We start from the raw sequence: 23,474 nt of genomic DNA, 5'->3' as shown, positions 1-23,474 counted from the left end.
ATGTCTGGATTCATATCCCAGTTGATCAGAAAGGAACAAGCAATAAGCGCAACTAATCCATAAGGGATTCAAATATTCTAAACTCAATCATCTAAACGACTAAGGACATCACATCTACCCTATCCCATTCTTAGAAATACAATTCACTACTTAGACATAATCAAAGACAATAACAATGAAACGAATGAAAACATGAAAACAGAAATGATAAAGGATAAGCGATAATGAAACGAAGACTAAAATATCAAATACTTGAAAACTAATACAAAGTCGCAGAAGAATGTTGCGGCTATGAAAAAACGAGTCTCTAGAAAATAGATTGTGACAAGTGATGTCTAAGATGAGAAAATCCTTAGAGGCTATTTATAAAAGTGAGACAAATCAAATAAGGAAAGTAGATAGATAATAGTCTTCACATCGGGACCCTGCGATTGAGCATTTGATGGGTTAAAATGGGCCTCCCTGCAATCGAGTATGTGTTGGATTGAATTGGGCTCCAGGGACTCCGCCTTGCAATCGAGTGATCCAAAGACCCTTCCATCGAGTATGTGATCGAGTGCCCTTGGGTGATCGAGTGGTTTGGTCACCTCTCTTCTCTTTTGTATGCTCAGCTTGGCTGGTTGAGTTCAGAATCAGTAGATGGGCTTCCTGGTGATCGAGTGGTGAAAAGTGGGTGATTCCTTCGGCTTCGCGATCGAGTGAAACTGAGCTCCTGGCTTCTCCGGGGTTGTGATCGAGTGATTTGCCCTCATATGGCTCTAAGGTTGCAATCGAGTACTTAAGGTGAAGGTGTGATTGAGGATCCTGACTTTCTGCTCTGTTTCTCCTCTGTTTAAACACCAAAAGCACCTAAAAACGACCCAATATGCAATGCACATGCAATCCTAATGCAAAATCGTCCTAAGTATGCAAAACATATTAAAACGGCTATTAATTAGATGAAATGCGGGTGAAACAATGTGAAAGTGATGAAGAATGAATGCCTAAATCATGTAAACTATAGACATATCAACTCCCTCAAACTTAGTCTTTACTTGCCCTGAAGCAAACCAGAAGACATAAGTAGAAGGAGAGGTTTGAAGTTGGGGACTTATAACCAAAGCATGTGATAAAGTAATTAAGCTCAATGGCCAAGTTAATAGTTCTAAGATTCAAGGTGACCGACTTCTACTTGAAAACTTTAGCCATGCTCTATTATAATCTGAACCTATACTCGATTGCACAATACGTCTAGATCAACCAATCCCTTTAACATTCATTAAGTTCAAAAAATGAATCAAGCAGTGCATTGTTAGTGAACTCATTTGGTTACGGACGGGTTATGAGACAAAGATGGTCCCTTGAAAGTGGTTCAGAATTTTAATACTTTAGAAAAATGCTAAAGGTAAGTGCCAACCTATGCATACAATAATAGCACTCTATCTACCCAATGACACAAACCGTGAATAGCAAGTAGATGGTCCTATCTCTAAACCCATTGATGATCCTAAGTCTACCCTTTTGTACTAAAGGCATATCTCAATTTTTTTCTTGGATCAATGTTGTTCTTAAGGAGAGGCTTTTCTTATACTCTATGAGTCTAGTCTAGTAAATTGGGTTCTTTCTTAAACTCTTATGGCTCTTATAATCTTTTCTGTTTTTGTTGTCATCTCTTATTTTTTTATAGCATAATTTAACAATTCTATGCTTCCCAAACATTCACTAGACTACAATATGATTTTCAGCTTCCTTCTCCTATAGACTCTAACCAATTATTTTCTTTTTCTTTTCACACTTAATCTCAATCCCCAAATAAGCTCTCACCTAGTCCTACCAAATCCGAAAACGCGGATTGGAACTACATGAGATACTACTCTTGTCGGCTCAAACCTAACACGTTCTACCAAACTCAATCCTGAAATAGGCCTCAGATGCTCTCACATGCTCTCACAAAGTAACATGGCTTGAAAGAAGGGTTGGTTAAGGGTGGGGGAACTACTCCAATTACAGAAGCAGCTACTTGGATTAACAAGAGTGGTGAATAGGTGAAAGAAAATCCAAGTATGTATTTTATCCATGAGTTCAAAACCTATGCAAACATGATAATTATAAATAAGATTCAAGTTCAAATTGACAGGAAAAGGTGTCATGACATGCGATCGAGTGCTTCTATAGAACATGGTGCGGTTTTACGTCAAAATCATTCAAATGCATCAAACAACTGATAATGGGGGCATTGAGTCTATTAAGTAAATCAACATGCTTACAAGGTTATCTCGTCATTATCCCCAATGCATATGCAAAAATCCTAAATGAAACACTCTAGACTCGATCCTAAATCTAATGCAACTATATGAACACTCAGCATTTGTGGAATTCATTTTCAGAAAATGTTCAAAATTGTTTTGTTTTTTTCTATGTCTTAGATGATATGTAGACTCAAATGATATTCACAAAAAACATGTCAAATACGTCTTGAACACTCTCCCAAACTTAAATACACAGTCCCTTGTGTAATCAAAATTTGAGAAAGAATTCAAGAGAAACAAAAGAAACAAAAACAAAAGCGATATTTACAAAGGGTTTGGTGTGTTACCTCAGTAGAATTTGCTGGAGATGTAGTCATCCATCTCCGCTTGAGTGTATTCCATTGGCATGACCGGTTCTTGGTGCGGTTCCGCCATCTCTTCGTCATTGTGCTCGATCGCAACCCCAGTAAGTTGTGGACCACGACGTTCATGTGTTCTTCGGCCCGACATTATCCGTCCCTTGCTCGATCAGTCGCTTCTCCTGTTAACGGGTGGTCGAATTTGAAGGCGTACCTCTCATCATGCATTTGGTGCTCGATTACATGGGTAAGCTTGAGATGGGCGATATCCTTCCATATTGGTTCGGTCTGAGTCGATCTCGGAGGGACTTCGCACGATAGGAGAATTGGTGTAACCACTCCTCCAATGCAAACCGCTCCTTTTGCTCTATTCTTGCTTTTGGACAATGCCCACCCTCTATAGCTGTATAGGTGGTTGAGAAAGTACATTTACGGAGTTGTGTCACTTGTATCTCCTCTCATTGTCTCTCCGTTCTTGGTGTATCGGAGGAAGCTCTTCAGCGCCAAGTCCATCGTCTCCATGTCTTTTTTCTTTAATAACACGACTTTTTAGCCAGTTTTAGCTGTTGTTTTCTTATGTTTCAGAGAGTATTTGGTGCCATTCTAGAGCCAAGAGGAGGAGAAACACATATTCTAGGTGCCAAGAAGGTTTTAAGAGTTTCGGAGCAAAAAGTATCAAAAGGCGATCAATTCCAGTACTTCAGAAGTTTAGCATCCGGAAACGAGACATTTCGGTATTTATGCAAAGCTAGAAGAGTCAAGATTAACGTTGAAGTCGAATTGAAGCAATGCATAAAGCCGTGTCGAAGATATGACCTGAAGAGTACAGACATGTCAAGAATCGGCCGTTTGGAAATAATAAATCCAAAATGCGTCCGACCAAGGAGACTTGAACCAGGTCAGCTCTTAGAAGCTTGCCGCCGACCACTAAGCCCACGCCTACGTCCTTCCCTCTTTGTGCCACTGTCTTAGGCTTCTCCAATGAAGTCCACAACTCGGTGTGATCACATACTGACCCGGCAGATTGACGTTCTTACCCCTAGACCTAATTCTTGACCACCTAGTATAAATACTTGTTCTAAGCCCTAACCCTAAGGCGTGCCTTCATCACAAGCGAACCCTAGCCGCAGCCGAGAGCTGCCAACTTGCCGCTGCACCCTTGAGCTCGAAGCACCAGCTCACTCTTTTTCTCTTTCGTTTTGTATAAGATTCTTTAAGGTGGAGCTTCGCCTCTTGTGTTCTACATTGCATGAAGTAATCTCTAAACCCTTTTTAAGTCTTATTCATCTCTTTATTATGGATTACACAACCCAACTTTTGATTAACTCCCTTGTCATGAGCGAGTAGATCTCTAGTTAGGATGAGGTGGTTTCAAAGAGGAATTCATGGGAACTTTAGATCAAATTTAGGTTGGCGGTTTCTATGGTTTTGTTTGATCGTTTACACTATTCTTTCTAGTTGATACAATTAAACCACTTATTCTCACCAAATCAATACTCCATTCAATCACGAAACGGATTACACGATAGAGAATCTAATGTTCATAAAACATGAGAAACTCAGATTCACCTTGTAAGATCTCTTGATGGATCTTCATATAGGATGAATCAAATTATTCTAAACCCAGAAAACCTCAAAGAGGAAGAACAACAAAATTCACAAATTTTAACGATTAAAATCCAATTCTGATCTTCAACTTCTTTTAAACCCAACAATTCTCTAATAATTTCATCTTAACCGTTGCTTCTTTCTTTAATCACCACCGTCCACGTGTGTATTCTCTTAGCACTCCTTTTACTATATCAAATCCTTTCCTCCCAAAACAACCATGCCCTCATGGTTGATAAGACAAGCAATGGCGTTATCCACATATGCATTCTCCCACGTGATTAAGACCGTTGTGGCAGTGGCATTATCTGCCTAACCATTTGAACCGAAGAAGTTTGTTGATATGTGAAAATTGCCCGCAAGAAGAAGAAGTTGCCATGAACCATTCTTAACTCCCAAAAGAAAAAACTCAGTCTCATCAACATTTGACTATTTAAACATAACCACAATGTCATTGTAGCTTCTGATTGACGTTCAAATTTCTGAAACCTGAACCTCCGGGATCCCAAACTCGGTTTTTAACTTCCCGCCTCTTAATTTCAATTTGCAGTTTATAGTCCTTTGAGCTGGTTTTGAATTTGAACAGCTAGTTCTTCTTACTCTGCAACCTAAGAAGCAGCACATGCATAACAACACCATCAAAAACATATTGTTGGTCCTAGTAAGCAGCCACTCTAAGGCTATTTATTATGAATCTCTACGTTTAATAACCCGAGAGAGGGATATCTCCGGTTCTCTTGCTTTATTAAACCGACTTGTGCCTACTCATGAGTCGGCAAATGTGGCGTATGCCATGTTTCAAATGTGTGCTGGAATGGGTGATATAGCTGGGGCTACATTCGACATGATATTGGAAAACTTAGGTGGTCGGCTTTGGTTCAATAATTACTCTCCCGATTTGGAAGAAGAATGTGAAGGTTTGATTGACACACTGTTATCATATGAACCTCCTAATGAAAATACCATTGGCCCGAATATGGGAGTTCGCTTATTCTAAGAAGATAAGTATGCATGATTGTGCTTATTAGCATGAAGAGGAATATTATTGCGAAGAATGTTACATCTTCAATGCAACATTACGAATATGCGAAATCCTTTAGAACTTCTAGCATTGAGGATAACTTTTGATGTAACATTATAATATTCAAATTCAGTTATTGTATAATTACGTTGCATTTTGGATAATTATGTAAGATTTTGGAAGAATATATGATTGATTACCTTGTATAATAATAAAGTATAATTACGCTACCAATATATGTATAATTAGTTTGAACAATGTCTCGATTTCTTAGTTGAATACTTTCGGTCATGTAACGTTATCTCTCAACGTTATCTCTTATTTTTGTAGATTCTTTTTTCTTAAAAGCAACACCTTGGCGTTGTGGCATAGTTGTGGAAGTCTAGTTTGGGCGTTGCAAGCTTAGTAATTATTATTGTCAGTCAGTGGTAGAAAGAGAGATCACTTTCTATATGGATACTTTAATGTAGTATAATGTATAATGTTACGAATATATTATTCAGAAGAAGACTGATTACTATTTTTTCTATTATTTAAAAAATATATTATTTCTTAAGATGTGTTAGTTTTTCATTTTATACATAAGCAAACTCACTATTAAAGTGTTTATGATTTATTTTACACATTTGCTTTAGTCCTACTTAAAATACGAATAAATTGCTTTGCAGTATAACAAATATAGCATCTCAAATATAATAAAATATTGCATTTAGAATATCTAGATCTAAAATATTAAGCATTACAATAATCAATTTAAATAATCTAATAAACTATAAAAGGTAACTCAAATCGACAACATGGACATTTATCATCATTTAGATGTGCATTTGCTTATTGTATCATATCATTTTGCACCATTTTAGCTTATTTTGCATACTTAGGCATCTAGGATCATCTTGCATACGCATTGCATGTTTTGGTGTGTTTTTAGGTGCAGAAGGAGCTCAAAAGGACTCTACTCGATCCATGCAGATACAGAAGAGGCATCATTTCACTCGACCTCTTTACTCGATCCAGGCAGCTACAGAGGAGGCTGCGATTTACTCGACCCTCTTACTCGATCAAGGCAGCCTCAGATGAAGAAGCAGATTGATCTACTCGCCCCTCCTACTCGATCCTCTACTCGACCCATTTACTCGACCAATGGTGACCAACTCTACAAGACTTGTTGAGCTATCAAAGCGTCTTCGGATCCTCCTCATTCCCCACTCAACCAGACATCTGAGCATACGGATAGGAGAGGAAGAAGCATCTACTCGACCAATTGATCACTCGGAGTATAGACACAAAGACGCAGACTTTACAACACCCTCTTTACTCGATCCCCAAGATCGAGCATTCTCCCAAACCGCCTCAAGTCTTTTGTCTTCTAGTGAATCTAGGATTTCAACATTTCACTATAAATAGATCACTTTGGGATTTGTCCAAAGGATCTAGCTTTAATCCTTTAGTTTTTGTTTGTGTTTATGAATCTTCAAAACTTAATTACTCTTAATCTATTTCATTTTGGCATTTAGTTGTTTTAGTAAAGTTGTTTAGCTTGCTTAGATCTACATTTTGGTATGATTTCAGTAATTTCTGGGTTTGTGTTCTTGAGAATGTTGCTTGAGTAGTGATTAGGGTTCTTGAGGATGAATTAGATTAGGGTAATCTCTAGGTTAGTTAGGTGGTTAAGATTAGGTTAGAACCCTTCTGGATTCGCATGGCCGCTATGCGGTTTTCGCTGGCTAATGTGGAGATTCGATCATAGATGTCCAGCGTCCAAAAGACGTTCAAATGGATGTCTGATCTACGAATTCCAGAGATTTATAGACTCGACCAAGACATTGGCTTGTCTGCTTATTGGCTTTGGTAGATTGTTTCCTAAACCCTGCTCTGCTATGTTTCATCAACGATAGTTGAGATTAGGAAGTGGTAGAGTTATGGGGGTTTATGTCACGACTGTGGATTGACCCGGTTTTTAAATCTATCGTCAAGGGTATCTACCTTTCACCTATTAGCCATCTGATGAACCCTAGAATTGCCCTTATCAATGAATCCATCCTTAGAACTTCTACTAGATTTATTTGTACCCCCTGTTAATTGCACTTTTATTTACTTGTTATTTGTATCCCCTGTTGATTGCATTTAGGTTTCTTAATTTTGTCACCTGTTGGTTCTACTCGACCCAATGATCGAGTAGGGCTCTTACGTTCTTATTTTTCTTTGTTTGAATCCTGGCCTAGGATTGTTACTAGAAACCCACCATCATTATAATCTGGCTTGACTTAATAGTTTCTGTACACGTCTTGATTGCTAGCGATAACAGTGGACTGGATTGACACCCCATATAGCTGCATCGACATGTTACTATTTGTAGGAGAATTGAACTGAACCTCACACCCTTCAGCATATAAGTAGGCCTAAAAAACCTGTTTATCAATTTGGCGATGTTGCCAATTCATTGTTGCATTGTTACATTCAAGATATCAGAAACTTTTACGATCAAGTTCTTTTACATTTATCAAGTTACTAACTCATATTTTCGTCTACTTATTTATGTGGTATAGGTACTAACTACTAATCTTTGTACATGCAAAATCGATCCAAAGGTTCTGCACACCTACTACCATTCAGAGACAGAATAGATAGAATAGCTCGTGAGTTACAAGAAACCAAAGCAAAGGCACCCTGTGATCAGCAAAGACCAGCTGCTATGGATCAACAGAACAAACCACTTCATGTTCAAGACCCACCTAATGTTGATCAACCAAGAAACATTAGTGCTGGTAATGCCCCAAGGAATCATCACCGAAGACAAGAGATAGTGCCACCACCAGTTCAGAACAACAACTTTGAGATCAAGAGTGGTGTCATCTCAATGATCCAAGGAAACAAGTTTCATGGTCTACCTATGGAAGACCCCTTGGACCATCTTGACAGCTTTGATAGGCTCTGTGGCCTTACTAAGATCAATGGTGTCACTGAAGATATGTTTAAGCTCAGACTATTTCCCTTCTCTTTGGGAGACAAGGCACACCACTGGGAGAAGACTCCGCCCCCAAACTCCATCACCTCCTGGGATGATTGTAAGAAAACTTTTCTTGCCAAGTTCTTCTCTAATGCTCGCACCGCTAGATTGAGGAACGAGATCTCAGGCTTCACAAAGAAAAACAATGAAACTTTCTATGAAGTTTGGGAGAGGTTTAAAAGCTACACCACTCAGTGCCCCCATCACGGTTTCAAGAAGGCTTCATTATTGAGCACACTCTATAGAGGAGCTTTACCAAAGATCAGAATGCTACTCGACACCGCCTCCAATGGAAACTTCCTGAACAAGGATGTAGCAGAAGGATGGGTGTTGGTCGAAAATCTAGCACAATCTGATGGGTGCTACAATGAAGACTATGATCGCTCAATGAGAGGAACTGGAGGTAGTGAGGACAAACAAAGCAAGGATATCAAGGCTCTGAATGAAAAGTTCGACAAGCTGTTGTTGGCTCAGTAGAAGCAGATAGACTACATTACTGATGAAAAGCACTTCTAAATGCAAGAAAGGGGGAATGATCAAACTGAAGAGCTGTGCTACATCCAAAACCAAGAAGGGTTCAACAAGGGGTACAACAACTACAAGCCCAACCCAAACCTCTCCTACAGAAGCACCAATGTAGCTAACCCCCAAGATCCAGTGTATCCACCACAACAAAATCAGTCTAAGCCTTTTGTTCAGTCCAACCAAGGTTATCTCCCTAACCAACAGTTTAATGGAGGATATCAACATCAGATTCCACCACAAGGGTTCACTCAACAACCACAACAAGCCCAGTAGCTCAAGATCCTGACTCAAAACGAATGCTTCAACAAATCATTCAGGGTCAAACTACTGGAGCTCTAGTTCTGGAAAAACGATTGGCTGAGATTAATAGTAAAGTTGCATGTTCCTATAATGAGTTAAGAAGCAAATATGAGGATCTCACATCTAAAATGACATCCATGGAACGTCTACCTGTTTCCAATACCTCCTCAACGTATACAGGGCCACATCCAGGAAAAACCATTCAAAATTCCAAGGAATATGCACACGCAGTCACACTCTGTAGTGGAAGGAAATTGCTCAACACCCAACCAACAGAAAAGATCACTGAAGATAGTGAAGTTCAAGAAGGGGAGGACCAGCATAAAAACGAAGTTCAAACTGATGAACCAATTAAGCTTGATCAGCCTTCATACTCACTCGACCCTCTACTCGATCGAACAAAGCCAACTTTTGAGGAAAGTAAAGCCGCGGCTGCAGAAAAAATAAAGAATGGTCTCCGCCACCCTTCAAACTGACTATGCTTTTTCAAAAAAGATTCAAGAAGGAATTAATAGAAAAATACAAAACCCTTTTTGATAAGCAGCTAAAGGAGATTGAGCTAAGAATGTCGTTAATGGATGCTTTCATGCTCATTCCACACTCCCACAAGGACCTCAATGATCTGATTATGGAAAGAACCAAGGAAGTGCAGGGAATGGTGGTAATAGGCCATGAATGCAACGCTTTCATCCAGAAAAATATAATACCAAGGAAGTTGGGAGATCCGGGATCCTTCACCCTACCTTGTTCAGTAGGACCGTCATCTTTCAGTAAATGTCTATGTGATTTGGGTGCCTCAATCAGCCTCATGCCCCTATCTGTAGCCAGAAGATTGGGTTTTAGTAAATACAAACCCTGCGGTATCCAACTGATATTAGCTGACAGATTAGTCAGAATACCTCATGGAGTTCTCGAAGACCTGCCTGTTAAAGTCGGATCAATAGACATCCCTACTGATTTCGTAATACTGGAGATGGATGAGGAGCCAAAAGACCCATTGATCTTAGGAAAACCATTCCTAGCTACTGCAGGAGCTATTATCGACGTGAAGAAGGGAAAAATCGACCTAAACCTGGGGAAGGAGATGAAAATGACCTTCGACATTAACAAAGCTATGAAGAAACCAACAATCAATGGACAAGTCTTTTGGATCGAAGAAATGGATGGATTGGCTGACGAATTACTGGAAGAACTTGCAGAAGGAGATCACCTAGCAAGTGCCTTAACCAACGAAGGAGAAGAAGATTACCTACACTTAGAAACTCAAGGGTACAAAGAGTATCTAGACGCCCACATACCAATGGAAGGACCAGGAGAGTTTGAGGAATTGATTGTTCCCTCAGAAGAAGCAGTATCAGGATGCACCATGAGCCTAATCGCTGAAAAAACGAACTCTACTGAGATGCTAGACCATGGAGGAGAGAATATAAGTTCAGATGACTGGTCAGAACTCAAAGCTCCAAAGGTTGACCTTAAGCCTCTTCCAAAAGGTCTGAGGTACGCGTTTCTCGGTCCAAATGATACTTATCCCGTCATTTTTAATGATGGATTAAGTGATGAACAAGTGAACCAGTTGTTGAATGAGCTTAGAAAGTATAGGAAGGCAATTGGGTATTCATTAGCTGATATTAAAGGAATTTCACCTAGTTTATGTACTCATAGGATCTATCTTGAAAATGAATCATATACTAGTATTGAACCACATAGGAGATTAAATCCAAATTTGAAAGATGTGGTTAAAAAGAAAATTCTTAAATTGCTTGATGCTGATATAATCTATCCAATTTCGGACAGTACATTGGTCTCTCCTGTGCACTGTGTACCCAAGGAGGAATGACTATAGTTAAAAAATGATTTAGATGAGCTCATTCCCACTAGAACTATAACAGGACATAGAATGTGCATTGATTACAGGAAACTAAATGCTGCAACTAGAAAAGACCATTTTCCCTTGCCATTCATTGATCAAATGCTAGAAAGGCTAGCTAACCATGTTTATTACTGTTTTCTTGATGGCTATAGTGGTTTCTTTCAAATTGCAATTCACCCTAATGATCAAGAAAAAACCACTTTCACCTGCCCCTATGGAACCTTTGCTTATAAGAGAATGTCATTTGGTTTATGTAATGCTCCTGGGACTATCCAGAGAAGCATGACTTCGATATTCCCAGATTTTATTGAGGAGATAATGGAGGTATTCATGGACGATTTTTCAGTGTATGGATCCTCTTTCTCCTCATGTTTGCTAAATTTGTGCAGGGTTCAAGGTGTGAGGAAACCAATTTGGTACTCAACTGGGAGAAGTGTCACTTCATGGTTCATAAAGGAATTATGCTAGGGCATACGATTTCTGGTAAAGGAATCGAAGTCGACAAGGCAAAAATCGATGTCATGATTCAGCTGCAACCCCCTAAGACAGTTAGGGATATCAGGAGCTTCCTAGGCCATGCAGGGTTTTACTGGAGATTCATAAAAGATTTTTCAAAGATTGCTCGACCCCTCACTAGATTGCTGTGCAAGGAAACTGAGTTCAACTTTGATGAAGATTGTCTTAAAGCTTTCCATTTGATAAAGGAAGCATTGGTGTCTACACCTATCGTTCAAGCACTCAACTGGGACCACCCATTTGAGATCATGTGTGATGCATCCGATTATGCAGTTGGGGCTGTCGTAGGCCAAAATATTAATGGCAAACTTCACGTCATCTACTACGCTAGAAGAATAATGGACGAAGCTCAAACAAGATATGCAACCATAGAAAAGGAGTTTTTAGCTGTGGTTTTCGCCTTTGAGAAATTTAGAAGCTATTTGGTTGGCTCCAAAGTGAAGGTCTACACAGACCATGCAGCGCTAAGGCACATCTATGCCAAGAAGGAAACCAAGCCAAGGCTTCTGAGGTGGATACTATTGCTTCAAGAGTTTGACATGGAAATCATTGACAAGAAAGGTGTTGAAAATGGAGTTGCAGATCATCTCTCCAGGATGAGAATTGAAGATTCAGTCCTGATAGATGACACTATGCTCGAAGAACAGCTTATGTTCTATGACCTTGTTAACAAAAACTTCGACACAAAGGACATGCTGGAAGAAGCATATGCAGTTGAAGAAGAAAAGTTGCCCTGGTATGCAGATTTAGTCAATTATTTGGTAAGTGGTATGATCCCCCAGAGTTTGGATGCATATACAAAAAAAAAATTCTTTAGAGACATCCACCATTACTACTGGGATGAGCCGTACTTGTATAAAAAGGAGAGTGATGGGCTATTCAGGAGGTGTGTCTCTGAAGGAGAAGTTCAAGGTATACTGGGACATTGCCATGGATCCACCTATGGTGGGCATTTCGCAACCTTCAAGACTGCCCAGAAAATTTTGCAAGTAGGTCTGTGGTGGCCCACAATGTTTAAGGATACTCAGGAATTCATAGCGAAATGCGATCCATGCCAAAGAGTTGGGAACATATCCAAAAGGAATGAGATGCCACAGAATCCAATTCTTGAGGTAGAAGTTTTTGATGTGTGGGGAATAGACTTAATGGGTCCGTTCAACCCTCCGTCATATGGAAATGCTTATATCATAGTAGCAGTGGGTTACGTCTCCAAGTGGGTAGAAGCAATAGCAGCACAAACCAACGATCACAAAGTAGTTCTGAAAATGTTTAAGTCCATTATTTTCCCCAGATATGGTATTCCGAAGGTAGTGATAAGTGATGGAGGCTCATATTTCATAAACAAAGTCTTTGAAGGTCTATTGAGAAAATATGGAGTTAAGCATAAGGTTGCCACTCCCCATCACCCTCAGACCAGTGGCTAAGTAAAACTATCAAACAGACAGATCAAAGCTATACTCACAAAAGTTGTTGATGTCTCAAGAAGGGATTGGTCAACTAAACTTGATGAGACTTTATGGGCCTATAAAACCGCATACAAAACGCCTATTGGGAGAACCCCATTCCAGATGCTATATGGGAAATCTTGTCATCTACCAGTTGAAGTGGAATATAAAGCCGTTTGGACAACCAAACTTGAATTTGGAAATCAAGGGAGCTCAAGAGAAAAGATCAGTCGACCTGCATGAACTGGAAGAGATTAGGCTGGAAGCATATGAGAGTTTGAAAATCTACAAAGAAAGAATAAAAGCCTTTCATGACAAAAAGATCTCACCAAAAGATTTCAACATTGGAGACCAAGTTCTGCTGTTCAACTCCAGACTCAAGTTGTTTCCAAGAAAGCTAAAATCCAAGTGGTCTGGGCCTTTCACCATGAAAGAGGTATTGCCATATGGGGCAATTACTCTTACTAGGGATTGGAGTTCTTAATTTACTGTGAATAGGCAGAGGGTCAAGCGTTATATGACAGATTGCCCTATTCCAGAAGAAACTACAGTTGACCTCTAGGAACCCATCAATGCCTAAAATAGTAAGAAGTCTAGCTTAAGACTTTAAACTAGCTCACTTGGGAGGAAATCCCATGCCTATCTCTGTACATATTTAATTTTGATATTTTGATATGCTTTTTAGTGTTTTTGGAAGTCAAGAAATAAATCAGGATTTGTAGAGCTGTGAACTCTGTGATCAAGAAATATCTGCAACAGAAGCAATTCTACTCTATAAATTGGTCGAGTAAAATTGCATCACCATTTTACTCTATCAATTGGTCGAGTAAAGTGACTAAACGACCAAGAATGGTGATCGAGTGGCCCACTTGTCTCTCCATCATTCTATTACTCGGTGGAAAAAGCCTTTACCCATCATGCTCAATCACTATTTGGTCAACACTCTTATCCCAACAAAAAAAGCATAGGAGACCATTCTCCTCCACTCATCCAAATCGAAACCAAAGATAAGATATCACTCTCTCTCATTTTCTTCTTTGTCCGCCAAGGTCCTAGCTCGTGATAGGAGAAGAGCGGAAATTGCAAGAGGTAAGAGAGCTATGGCAGAAGAGAAAAGCCTCGTGGATGAAGACCTTGGTGGAGATGAAGACTATTTCCCTGAAATAACTCCAAGAACCACTAAATCCTTGATGAAGAAGACTAAGCTATCACCGGATGGATACTATGAGCTTTTGGCGGCTCACGAATTCCATGGCACTCGATACCCCCACTCCGAAACCATGAACGAGCTTGGCATAACAGAGGATGTTGAGTACCTCTTTGAAAAGAGTGGTCTTTTGGGTCTCATGACCAACCCTCACTCAGCCTACAAAACAGAGGCGCTTCAGTTTCTTGCTTCGCTGGAAGTAGAGTTGTTTCAGGGTCTATCTAGCCATGAAGCAAGAGAAGAAGGGCTTGGGTATATCACATTCGCAGTCTATGAAAAAGACTATGTTTTCGCTATCAAAACTCTTGAGGATATGTTCGGATTCTCTAGAGGGACTATGTTAAACCCAAGGTCAAGAAAGAGGACCTTTTGGATCTTTGGGTAACAATAGGTGATGACGCACAATTCTCGTCCGCAAAGGCCAAGAGCAACACAATCCGAAACCCCTGCATTCGGTACTTCCAGAAAGCAATGGCTAACGTCCTCTACGCAAGGGAGAAGACCGGACCGACTAACAATGGCGAGATAGAGCTGCTAGATATTGCCCTAAAGGATATCTTAGTCTACACTAAGAACAAAGTGCCTATGAAGGGTGACACAAACGATGCTTCACCATCAATGCGTTTATTGAATCATCTTTGTGGTTTCAGGAAATGAGCACTAGCGAATAAGTACAAGAGAACCATTTCTATAGGAGGGACGATAACACCTATACTAATGGCTTGTGGAGTGCCACTTCAGTCGACTCCCTTTGCCCCTAGATGGATCGACATTCCTCACCTGAGATGGGCTTTGTTTACTGAGCATGAGAGTCATGAGGGGATGCAGTCTAACTGTTGCGCATAAGAATAGTGGTTCGATGAGTGCTTGGAATAAGTTTCAAGACAAGATGTTGGAAAAATGTGGCAAGGCCATAACCGCAATTAAGGCTGTACTGAGCTGTTCATCCTCAGGCGCCACCATGGTGAGAGAAAACCGCCCTGAAGAAGTGGTTTCAAGAAGGCACATAATTTCACCATCAAGGCAATCTGCCTATGAGCAACGAGAGGTAAGTCGCCCCCAAGCTCCTGCAAGACATTCATCTCATGAGCACCGCGAGCAGAAAAGAAGGAGAAAAACAAGAATGGTTCAGCCAAGGAGCAAGGACCTTCTTATGTCCAATAGAAGATCACTCGACCAAGATACTCGACGTGATATCGAGCAGAGTGTCGAGCAGGATCCGTGGGTTCAGAAAGAGTAGAGTGTCAAGGAAAATCAGTGGGATCAAGATGGGCAGTACTCGGGAATGAATTGGGATGCTTATCACGGCATCAACGAGCAGGAACCTACCTCTGACAACTGAGGTAACACCACCTCAACCATTGTATATACCATAGCATCTTTTTATTTTTATTTGTGTATTTTGTGCTTTGGTCTTGAATTCTCTTTCAGATTTTTATTACACAAGGGACTGGGTTCAAGACATGTTTAACATTGTGTTCTCTTTTCTTATTTCAAATTTTGCATCATCTAAGGCATAGAAAAAACCATAAAAATTTGAAAAAATTTCAGAAAATGATTTCATCAAAAACAGAGTGTCATGTAGATTGCATTTCATTTTAGGATTGTATATAGTGTGCTTGCATTTAGGATTGCTCATTTGCATAGGGGATAATTATGATATCAAACCGATAAGCATGTTTCGATTCAATGAAGTAAGTTCAATGCCGAGGTTGTTAGTTCTCTGTTGCATAACCGATTGTATCTCTGAAGTAAGGCTGCACCATGCTTTGAATTTGTAACTTGACTATACTACTTTGATTCGAAACTCGCTTATCTGATGCCATTCCCTATGTATTAGAACCTGAACTGAATTTGCAATTATCATGTCTATGCATTGTTTGTGAACTCATGGCTACCATATACATACTTGGATTATCTTATTCACTTCACCACCCTCTGTTAATCCAAGTAGCTGTCTCTCATTTTTAGAGCAGTTTCTTATACCCTTAGTCAAGCCTTATTTTAAGCGAAAGATCATTTGTGTGTGATTGTGAGGTCTTTTTCGATCGAGCTTGGTATAACGTGTTAGGTATGAGCCAACAAGAGTAGTCTTTCATGTAGACCTAGCCCACGCTTTTTGGGTTAGCTAGGACTAGGTGGAGACTTGTATTTGGGAGTGGGAATGTGTATGGAATGAATGTGAATGAGAATGAGAATGAAAAGAAATGAAAGAGAGTAAGAGTTTAGAGTTCTAAGGGGGATACAAAAGTGTTAAGTGTAGTAAAGGGTTTGGAATTCAAAGAAGTTAGGCATTGTGATTCAAAGAAAAGGGGAAAACGCCCTATGTGATAAGATTAGAAGGAAAGCCTTAAGTTTGTCAAAGTATAAAATCAAACCCGCTAGACTTTTAAACCGTTTCAAAGAGAACCCCTTAGAACTTGAACCAAAAAGAGAGAAAGAATGAGAAAAAGGGTAGAGTTAGGAAATCTATGGGACTGAGATCATCTTCTGAGCTATCATACAATATCATTGGGTAGATGGGAGTCTGTTCTTGTATGTGTCCATTGGCTTTTACCTTTAGCATTCTACTGAAGCTCAATCTTTTCTCTGAGAGTCCCCTGTTACTCGACCAAACCATTAAAGAGATTTGTCTCTTAGCCTAAGCCCGAAACCAAGTGAGTTCATAACCATTGCATTGCTTGATCCACTGTTCGTGCTTAATGAATGTTAAAGGGAATTGGTTGATGAGAATGCTTGAATAGATTAAGGCAAGTTGTTAGGTTGCATTGTGACGAGTATGACTAAAGTTTTTAAGTAAGGGTCTATCATCTTGCAACCTAGAATTAGCTACCTGGACATTGAGCTTACCCGTTTTATATGCATGCTTCGGGTTTTGAATCCCCACCTTCAAACCTCTCCTTCATCTTAAGATTTTTTGTTTGCTTGAGGGCAAGCAAGAGATAAGTTTGGGGGAGTTGATAACACTATAATTTACTCATTTTAGGTGTATGTTTATCATCATTTAGATGTGCATTTGCTCATTGTATCATATCATTTTGCACCATTTTAGCTTATTTTGCATACTTAGGCATGTAGGATCATCTTGCATACGCATTGCATGTTTTGGTGTGTTTTCAGGTGCAGAAGGAGCTAAAAAGGACTCTACTTGGTCCATTCACTCGATCCAGGCAGCTACAGAAGAGGCATCATTTCACTCGACCTCCTTACTCGATCCAGGCAGCTACAGAGGAGGCTGCGGTTTACTCGACCCTCTTACTCGATCAAGGCAGCCTTAGATGAAGCAGCAGATTGATCTACTCGCCCCTCCTACTCGATCCTCTACTAGACCCATTTACTCGACCAAGGGTGACTAACTCTACAAGACTTGTTGAGCTATCAAAGCGTCTTCGGATCCTCCTCATTCCCCACTCAACCAGACATCTGAGCGTACGGATAGGAGAGGAAGAAGCATCTACTCGACCAATTGATCACTCGGAGCATAGACACAAAGCGCAGACTTTACAGCACCCTCTTTACTCGATCCCCAAGATCGAGTATTCGCCCAAACCGCCTCAAGTCTCTTGTCTTCTAGTGAATCTAGGGTTTCAACATTTCACTATAAATAGATCACTTTGGGATTTATCCAAAGGATATAGCTTTTATCCTTTTAGTTTTTCTTTGTGTTTATGAATCTTCAAAACTTAATTACTCTTAATCTATTTTGTTTTTGCATTTAGTTGTTTTAGTAAAGTTGTTTAGCTTGTTTAGATCTACATTTTGGTATGATTTCAGTAATTTCTGGGTTTGTGTTCTTGAGAATGTTGCTTGAGTAGTGATTAGGGTTCTTGAGGATGGATTAGATTAGGGTAATCTCTAGGTTAGTTAGGTGGTTAAGATTAGGTTAGAACCCTTCTGGATTCGCTTGGCCCCTATGCGGTTTTCGCTGGCTAATGTAGAGATTCGATCATAGACGTCCAGCGTCCAAAAGACGTTCAAATGGATGTTTGATCTACGAATTCCAGAGATTTGTAGACTCGACCAAGACATTGGCTTGTCTGCTTATTGGCTTTGGTAGATTGTTTCTTAAACCCTGCTCTGCTATGCTTCATCAACGATAGTTGAGATTAGAAAGTGGTAGAGTTATGGGGGTCTCTGTCACGACAGTCGATTGACACGGTTTTTGAATCTATCGTCAAGGGTATCCACCTTTCACCTATTAGCCATCTGATGAACCCTAGAGTTGCCCTTATCAATGAATCCATCCTTAGAACTTCTACTAGATTTATTTGTACCCCTTGTTGATTGCTCTTTTATTTACGTGTTATTTGTATCCCCTATTAGTATCCCCTATTAGTATCCCCTGTTGATTGCATTTAGGTTCTGCCTGTTGGTTCTACTCGACCCAATGATCGAGTAGGGCTTTTAAGTTTTCATTTTTACTTGTTTGAATCCTGACCTAGGATTGTTACTAGAAACCCACCATCATTATAATCCGACTTGACTTAGTTGTTTGTGTACATGTCTTGATTGCTAGCGATAACAGTGCACTGGATTGACACCCCCTATAGCTGCATCGACATGTTAGTGTTTGTAGGAGAATTGAACTGAACCTCACACTCTTCAGCATATAAGTAAGCCTGAAAAACCTGTTTATCACTCTCAAACCATCTTTCAAGGCATTCTGCATCAAACACATGACCGCATGGCAATTCCAAAAGAATTTGTTCATTAACAAACTCTTCTTGACAAATAACACACACTGTGTTGTTTTCTTCTATGTTACTTTAGTTTGTCGTGAAGATAATCCGTTGCAAAAAATTAATTGCATCTTGAGTAGCAGGCCTTGGTATGAGATTCCATGAATCAAAAGAATTTTGAATTTGCTTGTTGCTCCCAAATGTCATCGTTGAATGTGATGTCCCTTTGAAATTGTACTGTGAATGTAAGTGTTAAAATTCTTGAAGGTGAGTAGTTGGGTGAAGAAGTAATTTCATGTGCAATAAGAATAAGATTCCTTAAAATAGTATTTGCTTCTACAAATTAGAAGCCTTCATCGGTCATCGAGTTCAAAAAATCTTCTTTGTCGATGGATAAATCTTCCGAAACGAAACCATTGGCAATGAAATAAAATGACTTGAATTCTGCTAGTGCTCCTATAGTAGAGTATAATTTTGCGATTACAATAATTGAACTGGCACATGATTCTCCTAAAGGTTCGTCAACACTGATGGCATATGAAATAGTGGTGCCGTCAACCATTTTGCAAAATATCTTTGATATTCACACTCTGTAAATTTTTTTTTAAAATTATTTATTAGTGAAAACAAAAGTATTTTACTGAATATACATAAAATAGATAATAATTACCTATCTATTAATGCACTTTATATGATTTCTATATGCAACTCAGGATTCAAAGTTTCATACATTCCATACGGTACGGTACAAAAGAACGTTTGTGTTATGAGATATTACAAAAACAAGTGATGGAAATAAAAACAATTCTCAATGGCTAACGATGATGCTACATGATTCGACTTTCCTTTATTAAACTTGTATTTTATGATTATTTAGCTTGTATAGATAAATACATTGATCTCCATTATGACATCTTATGTTATTATATAAAAAGGACAAGGACACCTCTTTAAAAGGATTATTTTTATTGATTTTGACCAATTCTATTTGTTTAAACTAAATGAAACTAAAAAACAAAACGTGAAAAGAGAATTTGATATTCAACTCTAGTATTTCTTTAAACCCAAATAATGATTACTTAGTGTAGTAAGGAAAAGAAACAGTAAAGATATCTAACCTTTGAAGATAAGAACCTTTGTGATTAATTTCAGACTTGATTGCTTTTCTCTTATATCAAGCTTGGCATTTGGCACACAAATTATCACTCTCCTGTAAGCTAAACACTCCTTCCACCGATGTTGCAATAAACTATCAAAAATTAACTTTGTTTTTGGTTTCTTCTCAATAGATGAAGAAATTATATAGGAACTAAGAGTTGTGAGTGTTAACAATAAATATTTGTGTTGTTTATTAATAATAAAATATTAAATTTGGATAAAAATCGTAGAGGTTTTAAGTGAACAAACATATCTTTTCAAAACTTTGTAAGCATTAGTCATGTTTTTTAGTTTTATTTAAATTTAATTATTTTCATTAAATTAATAAAAGTAAAAATAAATTAATTTTTACCTGTTTGTGAATTTTGTAAATTAATATATGTAATTAGTGGGCTATTACACATCATATTAGTTATATAAGAATTTGTATTTTATTTCTTAACTGTAATATATCATGTTATTAAAATGAGTTTTTTTTCTTTTAATCGTAAATATGGTTAAAGGATGTTCTAACTGTATATAAATTTTGAACATCAGGTTAAATTTATTTATTTTACCAAAATCATCTACTTTAATTTTCACAGAAATTTGATTTGATTATTTTTTATTTTTTTATTTTTGGTAAGTTTGGAATTAGAATAAAATATTATTTTTATGTTGATAGTCTTAAAATAATAATATTATTGATCATTGCATATGGAGTGTGGTGATTATTCAAATTGAAACATTCCGATGAAGCTAATCTTGAGTATGTGTCTATTATCGGATAATGTAACCAAACCATATGGATGGTAATAGTTTTTGCTTGCGAAAATCCAGCATTCATGAGTTGTTTTATTAGAACTTAACTATTTATTTATATCAAACAATCAACAATTATACACCTTTGGAGGAACAAAGCATTCATTATAAAATCCTAAATCAACACAAACATCTTAAGCAATATTACACTTAGTAATAATTATATCAAGATTAAAAACAAATCAAGTTTTTTGAATCTTCTGGAGTCAAAATTGCAGTTAGGTTGAGATGGTTTGATAAGTAGATCTTCATGGTGATAGTGGATGCAGCCCCCCATGCATTGCTGTTTCTTTTTGGTTAACTGAATCAGAGCTATGTGATTCACAACAATACTTCTTATTTATCGGATACAGGCACATCTGATTATCTTTGAAGTGAAGGGGATTTTGAAACATTAGATCCCTTTTTTCTCTCTTTCTTTTGTTGAAACCTGAAGTTTCTCCGATGATACCATAATCATACATTTCGTCTATCAATTCATCCTCTATAATAATGCCTTTCGCACTTTCCATCCTCACGAAATGATTCTCCTTCTCAAGGCCTTCCCTATAATTAAAACCTGCTGACATATCCGAATAAACACAATCAAACCGGTCTTCGTTGTTGTCAGCAATCCTAGATGTCATCCCTTCAGTTTCAACGTTATGCCAGTTCTTAATTCCTGGATCATATACTACAACACCCTCTTTGTCCTTGTTAGGATTCATCTTCTCAACATTAGTAGAAACAAAATCCTTTTCTTGTTTCATATAATTAACGATCAAGTTAAAAAAATCCCCGTCCTTAAATTTTCCTTTCGCTAATTTTGCCTGCAAATATCGCCATGTTTCAGCATTCATATCTCTATCTTCAAACAACAAAGGACTCACTTCACCCACAACAACGGGATTGTTTGATGGCCCTGCAGCAAACGTAAAATTGTTTGCATTGTGCTCATTATTTTCTCTAAAACCAAACATGTATTGTGGGTCATTATCACTATCGTTCACTTGAGGAGAAGCTTTATCATTCCCATCATCATAACCCAAAGGGCAATCTTTTTTCTTTATGAGTCAGCATACCACAATTAACACAGAATTATTTTAATCTTTTATAGCGTAAACTCAGCACTAACTGTTCATCATTACCGAAGTGGAATCTGTGCTGAAAACGTAAAGGATTATCAACATTCCAATTTACTTTCACCCTGACAAAATTCACACGGTTTGCTGCTTCATCAAAATCAACAGCTGCCACATCCCAATGTTTATCTCCAATGTACTTGATCATTGGGCGTGTTAGATATTGAATGGGAATTCCTCGAATTTGAATCCAAAAAGCAATTATCTTCAGCGCTTTGTTGACATATTTGGAGTCCATCTTTGAACAAGCAACATCCAATCAGTGAAAGACCACAGTCATCTCTTAAGGACATGACTCATCGTTTCTTCACTCTGAAATAGAAATTGAAACTTCTCTGAATCAACAATTCGGCCAACCATGTTGTCTCCTACATCCCATATAATTGGCAATTGCTCGATTAAATCATGTAGATTCTATTTTTTGGATTTAGTACGACACCAACAATCGAGAAACGGTTTGCATGCTTGGAAGCACGCTGAATAAGGGAAAGCAGTTAGGACGTCACTCATACCAAGAATGATGTCCTGCATCATTTTTCAGATATCAACTTTTGGTTTAGATAGGAAATGGGGGAAGAAGAGAAGAAATGTCAGCGAGAGAGCTTGATGATATTGAGAAACCCTATCCTTTTTTTATTCTTTTTTTTCTTGCATAGAGAATAATGTTCTTCCCCTTTTTCCTCTTTATTTTATTTTTAACACATTTCTGACATTCCTTCTCTCTTGTATGTAGGTTAACAAGATTTCTCCTTTGTTCCCTCGGGTTAGTGACAAGATTTCTCCTTTCTCCCCCGTGTCGTAGATAAGCTCATATTTTATCTTATGAAATGAAATGCTTCTTTTCTTCTCCTTTCTGCATTTCATCCCTTCCTAAATGTTCTACACACTGGGTCTGTCACACACTTTATTGACTTTGCATCTCTAAACCATGAAGTGAAAATTGTTTTGCTAGCAGGTTGTTTAAATAGGAAATGTTAAGTCAGGTCGGTTGATATGTTAATATAAAACTAGGATATGACCCGCGGTATTGTAACGCCCGTGAACCGGAAAATCGGTTAGGGTTTGTTTTTAAATTATCCGGTTTAATTGGTTGGATTAATTAGAAACCCTAAAGTGTGCCTATAAAAGAAGGAAACTCGAAATTAGTGCTTTAGTTAGCCACTTTTCGTTTTATAAAAGAGAAAAAGAGAGAAAAGGAGAAGGAGCAGAAATCGTTAGGGTTTGGGAGAAATCAGTTTCGTCATATCAAATCGTGGTAAAAGGTAACGATATTTGGTAGAGTTATTCCCAAGTCCTTTATCGTTATTCTCCAGTTTACAGAATTGAATTTGGATTAAAATTGGTTGAGTTATTTGCAGTTTCGTGAGACACGTTTTCTCAGACGCGAATTAGGACCAGCAAAGATTGAAACTGAGATCGTGGTCTCGTCTGTTTTCCGATCGGCACGAGATTTTGTGGGCAGCTTTGTGACGTCTGCAGATAGGATTTCACCGGAGAGATTGAATAGTTAACGGTTAGCTTGTATTTTAGGGTTTCGTCTTTGAGACGGTTTGTTTCTGGTTTTTCCTGTCCAGTTTGCTTCAAGGTTGCTTTTGGTTGTGGATTTGTTGCAGGCCGTTTCTGGAC

The 23,474-nt window shown here is 38.4% G+C and overlaps 3 pseudogenes across 3 annotated transcripts; 2 read left to right on the top strand and 1 right to left on the bottom strand.

Annotated features, from left to right (window-relative positions):
- Positions 1-2,758: 2,758 nt before the first annotated feature.
- On the top strand, positions 2,759-3,123 carry AT2G11460 (annotated as a pseudogene; the record flags this gene model as incomplete). The annotated part of the gene is made up of 1 exon: positions 2,759-3,123.
- A 4,665-nt stretch (positions 3,124-7,788) lies between these two features.
- On the top strand, positions 7,789-15,392 carry AT2G11450 (annotated as a pseudogene; the record flags this gene model as incomplete). Its single annotated transcript has 1 exon — positions 7,789-15,392.
- Positions 15,393-21,230: 5,838 nt separating this feature from the next.
- On the bottom strand, positions 21,231-22,401 carry AT2G11440 (annotated as a pseudogene). The gene has a single exon.
- Positions 22,402-23,474: the final 1,073 nt, after the last annotated feature.

Source organism: Arabidopsis thaliana, chromosome 2, assembly GCF_000001735.4.
Source record: "Arabidopsis thaliana chromosome 2, partial sequence".
NCBI lineage: Eukaryota > Viridiplantae > Streptophyta > Magnoliopsida > Brassicales > Brassicaceae > Arabidopsis > Arabidopsis thaliana.
Note: the sequence above shows the minus strand (reverse complement) of the source record. Positions and strands in the feature narration are given on the sequence as shown.